The sequence below is a fragment of the Camelus dromedarius genome, chromosome 5 (genome assembly GCF_036321535.1).
Source record: "Camelus dromedarius isolate mCamDro1 chromosome 5, mCamDro1.pat, whole genome shotgun sequence".
NCBI lineage: Eukaryota > Metazoa > Chordata > Mammalia > Artiodactyla > Camelidae > Camelus > Camelus dromedarius.
The window spans coordinates 19814496-19832136 of NC_087440.1; the positions used below are offsets into that span (position 1 = coordinate 19814496).

Sequence of the window (17641 nt, forward strand, 5' to 3'; positions counted from 1 at the left end):
ACCTTTTTCCTATCTACATACATACACACACAGAATATAAAACAAAAATTTTGTGACCTGCTTTTTTACTTAACAATATCTTGGAAGCAACTTTCCATGTCAGAAAATGTTGGCACTACATACTCACTTTCGGTAAATGCATAGAAAGATGTGCTTTATTTTATTTAACCAATCCCTATAAATAGACACTAAGTGTTTTAGGTAGATTCTTACGGTTGCATGGAACAAATACCCCACCCCCAACAAGACACTTAAAAAGTACAAATAAGACCCATTTAGAATGTCTCAAGGAAAGGAGGGTGTATTTATAAGGATGTATATAGATGGGAACTGGAACCAGAAGTGCATCTATCAGGAATCAACCTCTAAGAACCAACTACTCTTTCTGGCGCCTCTGTCTCTCCTTTCTTCACGCTTCCCTAATAGTCCCTTCTTCCTCAGAGTGATTGCCTCCTCTAAACTTCCACTTGCACATAGCTTTGGCTTGGCTTACCCTAGACTCTTAATATATGCCATTCAGTCAGTTTCTGTTCCTGCTTCTTAATCTGTAGAAGTTCAAATATTTTCATCCCACATGCAAAGGATGATCTTGTACACTCCACTCAAAAAAGAAGTGGCAAGAGATGAAGATGAAGAAGTAAGTGAGGGCCAGATTATGAATAGGCTCATACCAAGGGGTCTGGATTTTTTACTTTAGAGTCATAAGAAGCCATGAAAAAGTTTTAAGAAAGTGACACAATCAGATGTATGATTTAGAAAGACTTTTCTAGTCAAGTTGATTATGCCTCAAGTATATAGATGGTATATAGAAGGCCAGTTAGGAGACTGTTGCAATAATTCAGGTGAGAAATCAGGGAAACAGTTTTTAATTTGGACAACTATATCAGCACTGAGGCCATTCACTGACAAGGGAACCCTGGAGAACTAACTGATCAGAAGTTTATTTGTAAAGGAACTTAAAACCATTTCTATAGCTGCAAAAGTTTTTCAGTCTTAGGGAAAAATTGCACATCACTTCACTACATCCTTGAAGATCTTCTGACCACCTCAGATCTATTTTTTCAAATCTTTGCAAGAGTGTGTGGGGATGTAGTTGTCTTGAGTCTTTTTTCTTTTTTTTTTGTCTTGAGTCTTAAACTCAGTGAATCTAATTCTTACAACCTCAGCTTTATCCTCTATTATAATGAAATCAATTTTTTTTTCGCTGAATACCATGTCATGCTTTTTACCTCCTGCCAATGTGTAAGAGAAACATAAGGAAAAAATACAAAAATTTTCTTCTGATAATCAGCTTATAAAGTATGATTATCCCTGTGTCCCTTTCTTTCTTTCTTTCTTTCTTTCTTTCTTTCTTTCTTTCTTTCTTTCTTTCTTTCTTTCTTTCTTTCTTTCCTTCTCTCTTTCTCTCTCTCTTTCTTTCTTTCTTTCTTTCTTTCTTTCTTTCTTTCTTTCTTTCTTTCTTTCTTTCTTATCTTTCAATCTTTCTTTCTATCTCTTTCTTTCTCTCTTTCTCTCTTTCTTTCTTTGTTCTGGGACATGGGAAGTTGTTTTGGAGGAAACATCTGTCCAGACTCTTCTTCACTTCTAGAAAATGTTAGGATGGCTGCCTGATGCTTCAGAAGATTGATTCCGCAGGAAAGGAAACAAGATTCCTAGTTTAGTCAGCTAGCTTTGTAAGACACAAACAATTCCCTTGATATAGTATAGGAGCAGAATGGTAAGTAGGGCCTGGAAAGTTTCCTTGTGCCGGGTGTTCCTTGCATCTGGACCTACCTTGTATTCCCCAAGCAGGATCTATCTGAGCAAGACTGATGGCCAATTTTCCTGAGTGTACTTGGAGAAGGAGACTTCTCTCCACTGTCTTTCTTCCTTTTCCTCTCCCACTGGGGAGTAATTTCTGAATGGGAGCAAATTAAGTCTAAGAATTTCCTAACTTGAACATTGCTTCTTAGAATAAATGTCTTATTGCTTCTCTGTCTTTGAGCTAAGATCAAGTGTAGAGTATATATCTTAGCTACAGTATTATTTGTCTATAACTTTGACTAAAGTAGCAGTACCTGACCCAACTCACCTAAATCCATTGAACTACTCCTCCAAAACACTTGTTAATCCAAAGATTAACAAGGATTTGCCTCTTGCTTAGAACCTCTTTAAAGATTGTTTATATAACCTAGATTAGAGGGGTTTTTTTAAGTGAACATGTAGAAACACCATTTCCATGGAATGCTCATAGATGGGGGGGGGGTCCCATGGAGCAAATCATTTTGGTAAACACTTCATTCTCTACTTTCCTCTTGAAGATTCACAAATTACATCAAGATATTAAAGTCTTGAGAAGTTCTACAATAAACAAACCTATTCACTTTTTAAATAGTTTTATTGAGATACAATTTACTTACCATAACATTCATCCATTTAAAGTGTATAATTCAATGATTTTTTGTGTATTTACTGAGTTTTGCAACCATCACCAGGTCATATCTTAAGGAAAAGACGGGGTCAATCTCTAGTTCTGTTTGAAACATTGACAAAATTCTGGGAGCAAGATCACCAGGAGCCGGTGGCTGATAAACCAGTGCAGGTAATATCCAGTTATTGCTTAATACAATCTTAAATAAAAAAAAAATAAGAGAACTATGTTTAAAAACCATTTTAACTGATACTTGCAGTTCTACCCCTTTATTTCCCATTCATGAAAACATATTAGAATGCAGCTGAGAATGAGGTTATAAAAGGAACTACTACTTACTTTTTCTGATAGGGAGCTCAGCTGGGCTTAACCAAGCTAGTAGTCCTCTTGGAAAAAGATCTCAAACAAGTCACAATCAGAGCCAAACATACTACCAGTAAATTAGGTGTGAGATGGGAGTAATCAAGGTACAACAGAAGCCAAATTTCAAGGAGACATTGCCTCTTAGAAAGAACCCCCAAAGGAAGAAGTAATTAAATCCTGTCTTTCTCAGTTTAGGCCCCTTGCCTTTGGGACTGACCTTTTAAATACTTTACTTGTACCATGGACAAACCTTGTACTCTAGGAAGGGTTATTAAATGACACTGCCACAGAATCAGAGAGCAGGACAGTGAGGGCATTTCCAGGAGGAAAAGTAATGTTCACAGCTCATCCTTACTTGGTTTCTACTCTTTGTCTGCCCAAGTCTTAGGTTTAGAACTTTATCAATCTTGCTGCTACCATGCCTCTCCGTTGCTGAACATTGACTCTGAAAGAGCAAGGATTCTTAAAAGTGACCCTAATGGCATTTGGGGACGGTTAAATCTTTGTTGGAGTAGGGTGGGAGGAGCTGTCTTGTGCATTGTGGGATATTTAGCAGTAGTCCTAGCCTGTATACACTAGATGTCAGTAGCATCCCTTCCCCTCAGTTGTGACAATCAAAAGTGTCTGCAGACATTGCCAAATGTCCCCTGAGGGGTAAAATGCTCCCCCCAATTGAAAACCACTGCTATAGAAGCATGAAATGTCCTTTTCTTTCTAATTCAGCTGAGAGATAGAGAAAATATATTTAAAATAATATTTTCTAAGGAAACTGAGGTGGGGTGAAGCAAAATACAAAAGCATAGCACTAATAAATAGCCATGTTGGTTATTCAACATTGATAATGTACATAATATCACCGAATTGTTCACTTAAAAATAGTTAAAAAGATAAACTTCATGTTATGTAAATTTTTACTACAATTTTTTTAAAAAAAGCATAACATTGATCAAGTATACAGACTTCTGGATCTCATTTAACTAGACTTTAATGATAGTTGAGCATTACTAGTATAGTTTATCATGTACCAAGATTGAGGTTCTTCCCCTTGCCTTAGCATTATCTAAGGAACTCTATCTGAGAATCTCTTTCTTAGGAAGCAAACATTTTAATTTCTGTTTTGTGCCAAGTACCTGAGGCAAATCTCCTAGCCAGACAGGACATTGGGCTTTCTGATTAACTCATGGTTCACCATCTGAAAGGACCATTATAATAGAAGGGATCTTGGAGATCATCTTGTTTCACAGGTAGATAAAGTTGAGGTCAAAACAGGTTGAGTGACTTGAGGAGGAACACAGAGCTCCTTGAAGGACACACTAGGACCAGGACCCAGATATCCTGCTTACAGTTCAGTATTCATTTTGCCAAATCACACTAAAGCCTGTCTGTGGAGATACATTTTTATCAGAGACTGCTGGTGCCTTTTGTGAATTATAGTCATTCTCATAAAGGGGGAAATTGTCTAATGGGAGGAAAATGAATGGAGATTAACAGGAGTGAAATAGTCAAAATAAATATGTCATTGAGAAGAGACTGAGGAGCAAGAACATCTATTCGGAGGCAATAATATACACTAGTTTTACACAGTGAGATGGATATACATTTGCATTGTTTTAAATGGTTCTGAAAACTTGCTTTCAAAAAATCTGTTTAACCATGACAGTTCAATTTCTGTTCTCTGGGCTTTCATGGCAATGTTTCCTGCCTTTGTTCACAATGCATCCTGACCTGAAAGTGCCTCCCCTCTTCAACACCTGCAGACACCTTCTCTTTACTTGAAACTGAGATTGAATGTGAAGCCTTCTCTGAATTTCAGTTTCCCTCCAAGAAGGAGTTAAAACATTCCTTTCTCTCTATGTCTCCATAGCAACTTACAAATGTAGGCATTTCACCTACAGTTGGTTTTCGTATTGCAAACTGGATGTAATTAAATACACAGAGAACGTAAGTTGCAGTGCCTAGACTGGCTGCAGGTTCTATTACACAACCACGTTAGGGAACTGCTGCTTGTTGCAGTGGAAACAAACGGAAGGCCGAATGAATGGCTGGCTGGAATTTGTTTTGCATCATATTTCACTTTTCTGTCATATCGATTGTTATAAAGGGTAATAAAAGTGATAACAGTGTGTATAAGAAGTGCTGGGTTAATGATAATATTGTGTCGAGCTAGGAAAATAAAGGCTATGACTTACCCAAAAGTCAAGGGTAATGAATTCTTTGAAAAGATATGCAATGTCATTAGAGCCACTGGATTTCATATCATTAGAGTAAATGTTAAAAAGATTTTAAAAATTATCTTTCTGGAACATAAGTGCTTGGAAGACTTCAGGGCCAAAGATGATAACAGAAATGGAAAAGCTCCATGTGTGAAGTTGAAAGGCCATGAGAAAGGTTCAGACTTGTTTTTGTCTGTTTTGATCAACCAGTCTGTTATTTTTAGGCCACAGTAACAAAAACCTCTTCATTGCTGAAATTACTGAAGAAAAATAAGTTTATTATTCTTTTTGTTATATCTCAATTCTTCCCACTGAAACAATCACTTTAATAAAATTTTATTGAAGTACGGTTGATGTACAACATTATGTAAGTTACAGGTGTAAAACATAGTGATTCACAATGGAAAGGGTTATACTCCATTTATAGTTATTATGAAATATTGGCTATATTCCCCTCATTGTACAATATATCCTTGTAACTTGTTTTATACATAATAGTGTGTACCTCTTAAGCCCCTACCCCTGTTTGGCCCCTCTTCCTTCCCTCTCCCCACTGGTAACTACTGGTTTGTTCTCTTATATCTGTCAGTCTGCTTTTTTTGTTATATTCACTAGTTTGTTGTATTTTTTTAGACCCCACATATAAATCAGAGCATACAGTACTTGTCTTTCTCTGTCTGACTTATTTCACTTAGCATAATACCCTCCAAGTCCATCCATGTTGCTGCAAATGGCAAAATTTCTTTCTTTTTAAATGGCTGAGTAGTATGCTATTGTATGTATGTATGTGTGTGTGTGTATGTGTATGTATGTAGGTGGTATATATATACCACACACACTATATATATATACCACATCTTTATTTATCATTCATCTGTTGACAGAGACTTAGGTTGCTTCCATATCTTGGCAATTGTAAATATTGCTGCTATGAGCGTTGGGGTGCATGTATCTTTTCGTATTAGAGTTTTCATTTTTTCAAATATATATACCCAGGATTGGAGACAATCACTTTATAATGCAATTTTTAGATAATGTAACATTTAGTAGGAACTCAACTAGTGCAAGCAGAACACTATCTTTATTTGTTGCTCATTTAATCCTACCTGGTAATACTTTATGTATCTCTTATCCTAATAAGATTGTAAGCTTCTTGAGGCCAGGAATCATGACATTTATCACTTTCTCCCTTTGGCTTCAGAAAAGGAGCTCCAAGCTTAACATGTAAGCACTCAATATTTTTCCCCACTGTGAAATAGAATGGGGATAAAAATTCTGCTCTTTTCTTAAAAAAAAAAAACAAAAAACTTTTGTTGTGAAATAGAAATCTCAATTAGCAAAGTGCACAATACAAAAATGAATAGTTTAGTGAATTATTCCAAAGCAAACAGCCATGTAACCACTACACAGCTCAAGAGAAGAACATTACCAACAACCGTCTCTCAATCACTGTCTCCTTTGTTCTCCTGGAAGGTAACCATTTTCTTGGTTTCTCTTGTGCTCTAAAACACTGTTGTTTTGCCTTGCTTGTTTTTTCAAACTTCCTACAAATGGAGTAACACATTATGTATTCTTTGATATTTAGTTTCTTTTACTCATTATTATATTTGTGAGATCTATTCATAATGTTGTATGTAGATATAGTCTGTTCACTTTTATTTGCTGTGTATCATTCCATTGTATGAGTATACCACATTACATATTTATCCAGTGCACTGTTGATGCCATATGAAGGTTTTTTCCAGTTTGGAAAGATTACAAATAATACTTCCAAGAACATTTATGTACATGTCTCTTTGGTATATAGGTGCACACATTTCTATTGGATATCTGAATGTTAAATTGCTGGGTCATGAGATATTTCCTTAACTTTACTAGAGAAAGTCAAACTAAGCTGTGGTTGTATCACTTCCTTCAGCAGAATATGAGAGTCCCTGGTGCTTTACATCCTTCCCAACAGTTGTTATGGTCAGTCTACTTAAGTTTAACTATTCTAGGTAATGTATAGTGTTATCCAATTGTAGTTTTAATTTGCATTTCCTTGATTACTAATGAGGTTGGGCAAATCTCATTCAAATCTCATTTGTTTATTGGCTATTTCATATACTCTTTTGTGAAATGCCTGTTCAAGTCTCTTGCCTATTTTTCAACTGGATTGTTGATCATTTTCTTATTGATTTCTAGTAGCTTTTTATATCTCTGGATACAAGCCCTTTGTCAGTTATATATGCTATAAATTTCTTTTCCTTTTTGTAGCTTGTCTTTTCATTCTCTTAATGATGTCTTTTGATGAACAGAAGTTCTTAATTTTAATTTGAGTCAAATTTATCAATGTTTGAATTTATGTGTCTTGTTTTTATGTTTGGTATTTCATTACCCCAAATCATGAAAATGTTATGTATTATTCTCTAGAAACATTTTTTTTCCTTTTGAATTTAGATCTACAATCCACCTTGAATTGATTTTTGTGAATGGTATCGGTAAAGGGTTAAGTTTTTTTCTCCCCAAGATTCTTGTTCAAATATCCTAGTATCATTTATTGAAAAGACTGTTCTTTCTCCACCGCTGTGCAGTACCACTTTTCTTCAGATCAAATGTTAATCAGTGCATGAGCTCTAGATTCCATTCTATTTGTCTATCTTTGCACCAACACCACACTGTCTGAATTCCTGTAGCTTTATACTGTGTCTTTACATGCAGGAGAACAAGTTATCTTTTCCAATTCTTCATAATTGTCTTGGCTATTTTTGCTACTTTGCATTTCTATGTAACTTTTAGAATCAGCTTGTCGGATAAGTGGCACTGTCATTTTCTCTCCTAAGGCTGACTTTTAGCTAAGTTTCTCTGGAATGGAAAAATATGGGCTGTGGAGTCAGACTTGAGTTGGAGTTTATCCCTGCTGCTTTCTATTAGGTTGGCCATTAGAAGGGCTGGGGTTAGTTTTAGGTCTATATGGATCAACCATGTCTTGCTTTTAGTCCACAATAACAAAAACATCTCTATCACTAAAATTACCATTAAAACTCTGAACTGCACAGGTATGTTGGCATCATGATAAATATTTCATACCCCATCTCAGGAATGTGTCAAAGCTATCACAACAGTGCTGCAGACGTCATATTAGTCAGCTCTGAACATCATTACCCATGTGTCATAACTGTAGTTGCTATCTCACTGACTTTAAACATTTATAGTTTCTTATAAACAAATTAAATTTTTTTGTATTATCTTTTTACCATACTCCCAGAGCATCATACATTTTAACTCATAAAACACATAAATCGTATATGGAAATTATAAAGTTATAATGAATACTCATTCTAACATCTGACATCCAAACCATGTACTCCTCCTTTATTATGTTAAATGGCTTCTTACTCAGACATCTTTGAGAGCTTGGGCCCTCTAATTCATATTATTAGTTTAACATGCACTTAAAATATTCTCAAACTTAGTATAGACAGCTGCATCCAGCTTCAATATGTGGTTATTTTTCAGCTCATTAATGCTATGAAATCTGTGAACATATTTATTTAGAAAAATTGGCAAGCAGGCAGTTTTGTCTCCAATTCTATCTGCTCCTCTAAGTGTCTGTGTGTAACTGTGGCTACATATGGCTTCATACACACATACAGAATTCCAGTCTCCCCCATTTCTCTGTATCTCCCTTTTTCTCACACAATACATATTCAGACACACATAAAGAAAAGGATCTAGGAAAAGAAAAGATAAAAACAACTCCCATCTGATCCATCTACCATCTGTCCTTTCTATCTGTCACTGAAGAATTGTGTAAAATGTTCAGCCTTGTATTCATTTCCCTCTTTTAGTCCCTATTCTCTTATTCATGCTGGGCTGGAGACACAGTGAGTGTGCAAAAAGGCAGCCTGTTGTTTCCCACTGCATGATTTCCCTTTTCAGTCACTCTATGCTGCTGTCAGCTGACAGGAGCCATCAAGAGATGCTCTTTTATGGTTATGTGGGGAACTCTGAACATTTTGTGGGAGGTGTCTCACAGGAGAAAAGTGGAGTCTGTCAGCCACTGCTATTACTGCCATCCTGTTACCAGGTGGCAAAGGCAAATGAGTTCTGTCAGATAGCCCAAAAGCTTATCAGAGAGGAAAAGACTGATGAGTTTATAACATCTGAGCTCATACAACATGCCCATTTAAATAATGGGATGTTTGATTTTTGTTGTTGGCTCTTTAGTTTTAGGAACATGTGTCTTGATGGTTGTGATCTTTTGCTTCCCCCTTACCTCTAAATATGAATATGTATTTGTGTGTGTAAGTATGTATATATGTAATATGCAGCTATATATGCATCTATATTAGCATAGTTCAATTCATAGGCATTTATTAAGTGCTCACTATGTGCCAGGCATCAAGGACACAGAGATGAATAAGATATGGTCCTTGCTCTCAAGGAGCTTATGGTCTAATGGTATTTGTCTTTTTGAAGAGATTTTAAATGTAGAGATGGTGTCTGTTATAACACATAGGGTATTAAAGCGTGATAGGACTTTCCAGAAGGCACAGGTTAGCCATAGGAAGCAGAAAAAAAACTAATTTGTATATTACTTATGTACAGTTTTTACTTTGTTTTCTTTTTCATATTCTTTTCCAATATAAGTTACTACAAGATACGGAATATAATTCCCTGTGCTATACAGTAGGACCTTGTTGTTTATTTTATATATAGTACTTAGTACCTGAAAAATATGGAATGCTTCACGAACTTGTGTGTCATCCTTGTGCAAAGGCCATGCTAATCTTCTCTGTATTGTTCCAATTTTAGTATATGTCTTGCTGAAGTAAGCACCAGTTTTTACTTTTTAAATTTAATGTAAAAATAATTTTAGACTTACAGAAGAGTTGAAAAGATAGCACAAATCTATATTCTTTATACCTTTCCTGTATATCTAGATACGAGTTCCTATATAGCCTTCACCTAGGTTCCCTTAATGTTAGCATGTAGCCATGGTACACTTATCAAAAACTAGGAAATTAACAGTGGTACATACTATTAACTAAACACAGACTTTATCTGGATTTCAGCAGTTGTCCACTAATATCCTTTTTCTGTTCCAGGACCTGATCGAAAGTTCTACATTGCATTTAGTTGTCATGTCTCTTTTAGTCTCCTCCAGTCTCTGACAGTTCCTTAGCCTTTCTTTGTCTTTTATGACTTTGACATTTTTGAGTAGTACTGATTAGGAACTTTGTAAAGTGCCCCTCAATTTAGTTTTGTCTGCTGTTTGCTCATTATAAGACTGAGTTTATAAATTTTTTAGAAAAATCTCACAGAGGCAGTGTACCCTTCTCATCACATCCTTTATCAAGGGTATGTGATATTGACATGTCTAATTCGTGGTGATACTAACCTTGATCATTCAGTTAAGGTGCTATCTGCCAGGTTTCTCTACTGCAAGGTTACTTTTTTCTCTCTTTGTAATTTTTTTTAACATTTTTTATTGATTTATAATCATTTTACAATGTTGTGTCAAATTCCAGTGTTCAGCACAATTTTTCAGTTATTCATGGACATATACACACTCATTGTCACATTTTTTTCTCTGTGAGTTATCATAACATTTTGTGTATATTTCCCTGTGCTATACAGTGTAGTCTATGCTACAATTTTGAAATCCCAGTCTATCCCTTCCCACCCTCCACCCCCCCTCTCTTTGTAATTGAGAGTTGGAATTTTCTCTTTGTAATATTCCACAAATATTTTGGAGGTATTTAAATATCCTGTTTCTCCTTAAACCTTCACCCACTAATTTTTTTTAATTTTTAAAATAAACTGTATTTTAGAATAGTTACAGATTTACAGACAGTTTGCAAGATAGTACGTACGCTTCCCATATATTCCTCATCCATTTCCCTTGTTGTTAACATCTTACTTTGTATTTGTATATTTGTCACAACTATTGTGCCAAAATTGATACACTATTATTGGCTAAACTCCATACTTTATTTGGATTTTACTATTTCACTCCACGATTTTAACATTTGATTGATCTTGCCTCTAGCAATTGTTACTGTGGTGATTTTCTATTTCCCTCATTTTTTCTGTATCATTAATTGGAATTCTTCTATAAGGAAGAGTTGCCCTTCTCTCCCCATTTATTTATTTAATCACCTGTGTTTATCAAGGTAGACTCATGGATATTTATTCTATTCCTTGGGTTATAATATAATATTATCATTATTTATTTTGTTGATCAAATTATTCCAGCTCTGGCAATGGGGAGGTCTTTTGGGTTACTTCTGTGTCCTTTTTTGGGGGGAGGGAGGTAATTAGGTTTATTTATTTATAATTATTTTTAATGGAGATACTGGGGATTGAACCCAGGACCTAATGCATGCTAAGCATGTGTTCTACCACTGAGTTATACCCTCCCTGCCACCTTTGTGTCCTTTTGACATGCTCCTATCTTCTTTTCCTTTTTTGTGGGGAGCTCTTCCTTACTTTCTGGCATGCTACATGTAATTTTTATGTAAACCTAATAGACATTGTATCTAGAGGTCTATCTTTTTGTTAAATGCTTATTATTTCTTCCTCAGTTGACATTTTAACTTTTTTTCTGTCCTGACACTCATCATCGAAACATTATGAATATCCGAAATTACGTTGAAAGGTCAAGGTGTGGAAAATTCACTGAGAAGGGAAAGAGAGTGAGACAGAGGTGGACAGGACTTTCTTACTTCTTCCTTTATTTATGGTCATGGGCAAGTTGCCCAACCTCTCTAACTCTCAGTTTACTCATCTATAAAATGGTGATAATAGTAATAATATTTATCTTGTGGAGTGATAAAGATTAGATGAATTAAATATCAAAAGCTGAAAAAGTACCTTTTATTTATAAAGTTTTATATAAAGGTTATAGAGTTATCTCTGTATCATAGCACAAGGGCATTGTATCCTATCTGTTTAATTATTTGGTAATGGTTGTTAAGAAAACATTTTTATGATTACGCAGAGAGGCCCATTCAAGGAAGAATAATATACAATGAAATTATACTAGCCAAAGAAATGAGCCTGGAACTGGATTAATGTATTTACTCAGATGAGATCTCATTTCTATAACTCTATTCATTTGGAAAGCCCGAGGATTATACTAGTAATATGCATGACCCTTCTGTCTGTCAGACATAAAATGAAGGCTTTGTCCTTATTAAAATAAAACCACGTCAGGATCAAATTATTTTTTCTCCAAAGCCATGAGATATGTTTCCTCAACCAATATAAACCATCATATGGAAATAATTCAAGTTGTGGTGCCTGGTTGTTTGCTCAGAGCGATGACCCACCTTGTTCATCAGTCGCTGCGATTAATGGAGCACCCGTTACATACAAAGAATACCCGCTGCAGGCACCACCCAGGAAGCAGCAGCCTTAGCACCTGCCCTTGCACCAAATGAAACCTACCCCATCATTTCTGGAACCTGAAGCTAAAGAAGGAAATAGTTTTGACATGACTTTCTCAAATCAAGCTGGAATCTAAGGCTTAAGTGAATACATACAATGTGACTATAGGGAAACTTACGTCAGAGCCAGGAAAGGACAGAGTGAATTAAAAACCAAGATCAATAGAGAAGTGCTTTGTTTTCTCTTTTTTTTATGGCCCATTTTCTTATTTCCTTCTGTTTTATTGTCCAATGTGTCATTGCCTACCTCAAACTTCAATGTTTGACTTGACCCAATTCTTGATAGAGAATGACACTGGAGATCAAATAAGTGTTTTATGGTGCAATGTTTGAAAGAAATTCAACATAGTACATCATTAATCCTTTAAAATGTTTATTAGAAGCACATAGTTCCCCTTTATGGTTTAGCAAATCTAAAGTAACCCGTAATATATCATCTAATTTTTTGTATATAGTGAACTAAAAATTTGGGCTAATACAATGATACCACTGAAAAGCTTGAGCTTGTGATTCTAGCCTCACTCTGGGCCCTTTTCCCTCCTCCACAAAGTCTTAGCAAAGTCATTAGAACAGTTGCTTTAAAAAGGATCTGCAGTATTATCTAGAAAGGAAAAAGCACACACTAGGAACCCAAATTGATTTACCGTAGTCTCTCCTCTTGACGTCAACTCTGGCCTTGTATTTCTTGCCCGTGGTTTTTTGTTATTTGTTTTTTTAATTTTCAGCACAAACTGAAGGGTTTGAACTTCAGCGTCTCAAACTGAATATGATTGTTGCATATCTGCCTTAAACTGAAAAGGGGCTGATAGTTCACCCTTTCCTTGATTTTTAGTCATAATCAGGCTGCACTATGACATTTCAGCACTAAGTGGAGCCAGACACCTAACTGCCTTAAAGCTTACAAATCAAAGAGCACAGCCCACTTAACCTGGAAACCTGCTTTTGCTGTGGGGTTTACAAATGGACAGACTGGAGTTCTCTGGTGAGTCATCCATTTAGTATATTTGAATACTCGAGCCTCCCTTTTTTTTTTTCCCAAAGTTCTTTGCCTTTTAATTCTCAAGTCTCAGGGGACAGACACCAGGTGAACAATTCATTTAATTCATCCCACATGGATTAAGGAAAATAGATCAAGTAAACACAAACTAACCAAATTGTACATCATGATTCCCTTTCACTCTACCCTTTGTTGTAAGTCTCTACAAGACAGGGACCTTACCTTTGGTGGTTCAAATTCTGACCTTCAAGACTAGAATGGGCCCACTTGAGGAAGAGACCTGGCTAATAGGAATATTTGTGATAGTGTTTGGGTGATGCTTTTGCAAGTAATTAACTATTTGATACAGGGACAGATTTGCCCAGGGCAGAGTATTGGGTTGTAGGAGTAGGAGCCTGTCATGGGACGTATGAGTATCTGTAGGTGATTGATGGAGGAGTAATAAAAAGTCACTGACCAATCTCATCTAGAAACTCAGTGCAGTCCACGTAAACCATCTAATTCTTGAGAGATCCTGAGATCCTAAATGTAACAGAGATGAGCTTCTTACAATCATTCTACTTCTTTCTGCCTTAGTTTCCTTGTCTGTGAAAAGGAATAAGAATGCTTATTTCTACTTCCACTTCAGGTTTAGAGACATGATGAAAGAGGGTTACAAGGTTTCAAAATCCCAATTTTCTGTTCCTGGAGACTAAGTAGATTTTTATCCTCTGGATGAGGAACTTGGTATGATATGCCACTTTAAAGTCAAATGCATGTGGAGTCTGAAAAATAAAGTAAATGAATTAATATAAAAAAAAGAAACAAACTCATAGATATGGAGAACAAACTAGTGGTTACCAGTGGGGAGAGAGAGGTGTGGAGGGAGCAAGACAGAGATAAGGGATGAAGAGGTACAAACTACTAAGTATGAAGTAGTAGTAAGTAAGATAAATAAACTACAAAGGTATATTGTACAGCACAGGGAATATAGCCTAAGTTTTGTAATAATGAATGGAGCCTAATCTATAAAAATATTGAATCACTATGTTGTACACCTGAAACAAATATAATATTTTAAATCAACTATACTTCAATAAAAAATAAAATTAAATTTAAAAAATCAAGTGCCTATTGGAAGTCCAGTACTGAGCTTGTCCTTACAGGATGACTGTTGGACTGAATAGATAAAGTACTATTTGATGCTTTCTAACTCTACTTTCCTTTATTTACTTCTTTATTCAATGAACATTTACAGATGCCTACTTTATGTCAGGCACTCTGTTTGGCATTTGGAAGCCAGCAATGAAAACCTCTTTCTCTTCCCAAAAGAGCTTGTCATCTATGCAAGGAGACCAATCAAAATGCTAACAGTTATAGGAGAATACAGCAGGTGCTATGACAGGGTGGGAACCAGGTTCTGTGGGGACATAATCTCACTCAAATGGGGTCAGAGAAGGTCTTGAAAAGGCTGTGGCATTTGAATTGAACCTTGGAGAACATAAACAGATAACCAAGTAGGAAAGCTCAGAGGCATGAAACAGCCTGCTGGTAGCAATATCTAATAATAAGCTATGACTCAAAAGAGTATGCAAAGAAGGGCTAGATTGAATAGTACAGAACAGACTTGCCCTGAAAGGGATCACAGGAACTCAGAATGAGGTTCTGTTTGTCCATTTACTAATGCATCATTTCCATTTGACTTATTAAAGGAGGAACTTCTCTGTACCTTCTCTTCCAAATTACGGTTGGAAGGAGTGGGGTAACTTTCTATGGCCAAGTCCCTAAGGGCAGCAGAGAGAAGGGACCTTGCTGACACTGTCAGCTCATGTCTTTTCTCCTTTCATTGTCAGTCTCTTAAAATGTGTGGCCCCTAATCACTGCCCTACCTCGTCCTCACCCATTCTCTTAGTAGCTTCTTCAACTTTGACTTCCAGCCCTGAGAGTGCTTTCTATAAGATGATCAGTATTCTTTTTTTCTGTCAGTTTTATTTTGTATGTGCTTTCTTTTTAGCAACATTTATTCTGCTGACCACTCTCTCTGATGGATAAATCTCTCTTTAGTGTCTTTTGATAGTTCACCACTCTGTTTCCTTTGCCTTCCCCTCTTTCTCCCCACTGGTGTGTACCCTTAAAGCTGGGTCTTTGGCCTGGCTTTATGCTCATTCTCTTTGCTCATTTTTATGGCCTCCTAGTCCTCTGTAGCTTCTCCTCCCAAATTCTAAGAATCAACCTTTAACCTGTGCTTAATTTAAAACGCATGATAGTATGCAGATTAAAATCATGGATTCTGGTGTCAGAACGTCTGAATTCAAATCCTGGCTCTGCCACTTCCTGGCAGTGTCACCTAATTTCCCTGTCTGTAAAATGGGAATAATAATAGAACTTCTTTGGATTATTAGAGGATTAAGTAGGCTCATGTAATATCCATAGAATAGTGCCTATTACATAGTAACTACTATATAAATATTAACTATCATTATTATTATATTCTAGATCAATTTTTTAATCTGCTCTTAGTACATCTCCACTTGCATGTCCCTTGAATCTATTTCTTGCTTTCAGTTTTTTCAGCTTCTTTTTTTTCAAAGTAATCAAAGCTTTATTTAGATTTTTTTGGCATATATATATGTTTTTTTTTTAATTGAAGTATAGTCAGTTTACAGTGTGTCAATTTCTGGTGTACAGCATAATGTTTCAGTCATACATGAACATACATATATTCGTTTTCATATTCTTTTCGACTGTAGGTTACTAAAAGATATTGAATATAGTTCCCTGTGCTGTACAGTATGAACTTGTTGTTTATTTTATATACAGCAGTTAGTATCTGGAAATCTCAAGCTCCCAATCTACCCCTTTCCCGCTGGTAACCATAAACTTGTTTTCTATGTCTGTGAGTCTGTTTCTGTTTTGTAAATAAAAACATTTGTCTTTTTTTTTTTTTTTTGGATTCCCATATAAGTGATATCATATGGTATTTTTCTTTCTCTTTCTGGCTTACTTCATTTGGAATGACAATTTCCAGGTCTATACATGTTGCTGCAAATGGCATTATTTTATTATTATTTATGGCTGAGTAGTATTCCATTGTATAAATATACCACATCTTCTTTATCCAGTCATCTGTTGATGAACATTTAGGTTGGTTCCATGTCTTGGCTATTGTGATTAGTGCTGCTATGAACATTGGGGTGCAGGTATCTTTTTGAATTAAGGTTCCTTCTGGATATATGCCCAGGAGTGGGATTGCTGGATCACATGGTAAGTCTATTTTTAGTCCTTTGAGGAATCTCTGTACTGTTTTCCATAATGGCTGCACCAAACAATTTTCCCACCAACAATGTAGGAGAGTTCCCTTTTCTCTACACCCTCTCCAGCATTTATCATTTGTGGACTTTTTAATGATGGCCATTCTGACTGGTGTCAGGCAATACCTCATTGTAGTTTTCATTTGTATTTCTCTGATAATTAGTGATATTGAGCATTTTTTTAATGTGTCTATTGGTCATTTCCTACAGCTTCTTTCTTCTTATACAGAAATGGTTAAGAATATGGTCATTTCAGTCAAACATGGGTTAGTATTCCAGTTCTACTTCTTACCAAAAATAAGCCTTTCTATAACATACTTTGTCTCTCTAAGCCTCTAACTCCTCATCTGTATCTGTATCATAGGATTGTTGTGAGGATTAAATGAGGTAATATATGTGAATGGGATGCTATAAACAAAGTAAACCATCAACAAAGAGTAGTTATTCCGTTGTTGTTACCATCAGATCTTCTGCACTTAGCACAAATACTACATTTTCCACAAAGCCACCTCAAGTTGCTCCAACCACAGTGCTACCTTCCTCTTCTGAACTTTTGTAGAATTTATTAGCTGTACCACTTATTTGACAGTTAGCATAAGTCACTGTGCATTATCATTTACCTTTTTGTTAATATGTCTTCTCTTCCTGGTTTAAGTGTAAGCTCTTTGAAGATGGGGACCTTGTCTTACACCTCCCGTAGCTTTAGCGTCTAGCCCAGTGTTTGGTAAATAAATGATGATGGAAAATCCATATTTTTCCCAAATTTCAAATATCCAAATCAGAGTTGATTATCTTTCTCCACAAAATCCACTCCCCTTCTTAATTCCCCTGACTCTCTTTTAAGAACCACTTTTATTTCTTTTTAAAAATTGTATTTATTATTGTATTATTTTATTTTGGCCAGGAGAGAGGTAATTAGGCTTATTTATTTTTAG

General features: G+C 35.8%; 1 non-coding gene across 1 annotated transcript; it reads right to left on the bottom strand.

Moving 5' to 3' along the window:
• Positions 1 to 9700: 9700 nt before the first annotated feature.
• LOC116153782 (U6 spliceosomal RNA) lies at positions 9701 to 9805 on the bottom strand. Its single transcript, XR_004137660.1, has one exon. It is a non-coding gene; the product is annotated as a U6 spliceosomal RNA (small nuclear RNA).
• Between the last annotated feature and the right edge of the window lie 7836 nt (positions 9806 to 17641).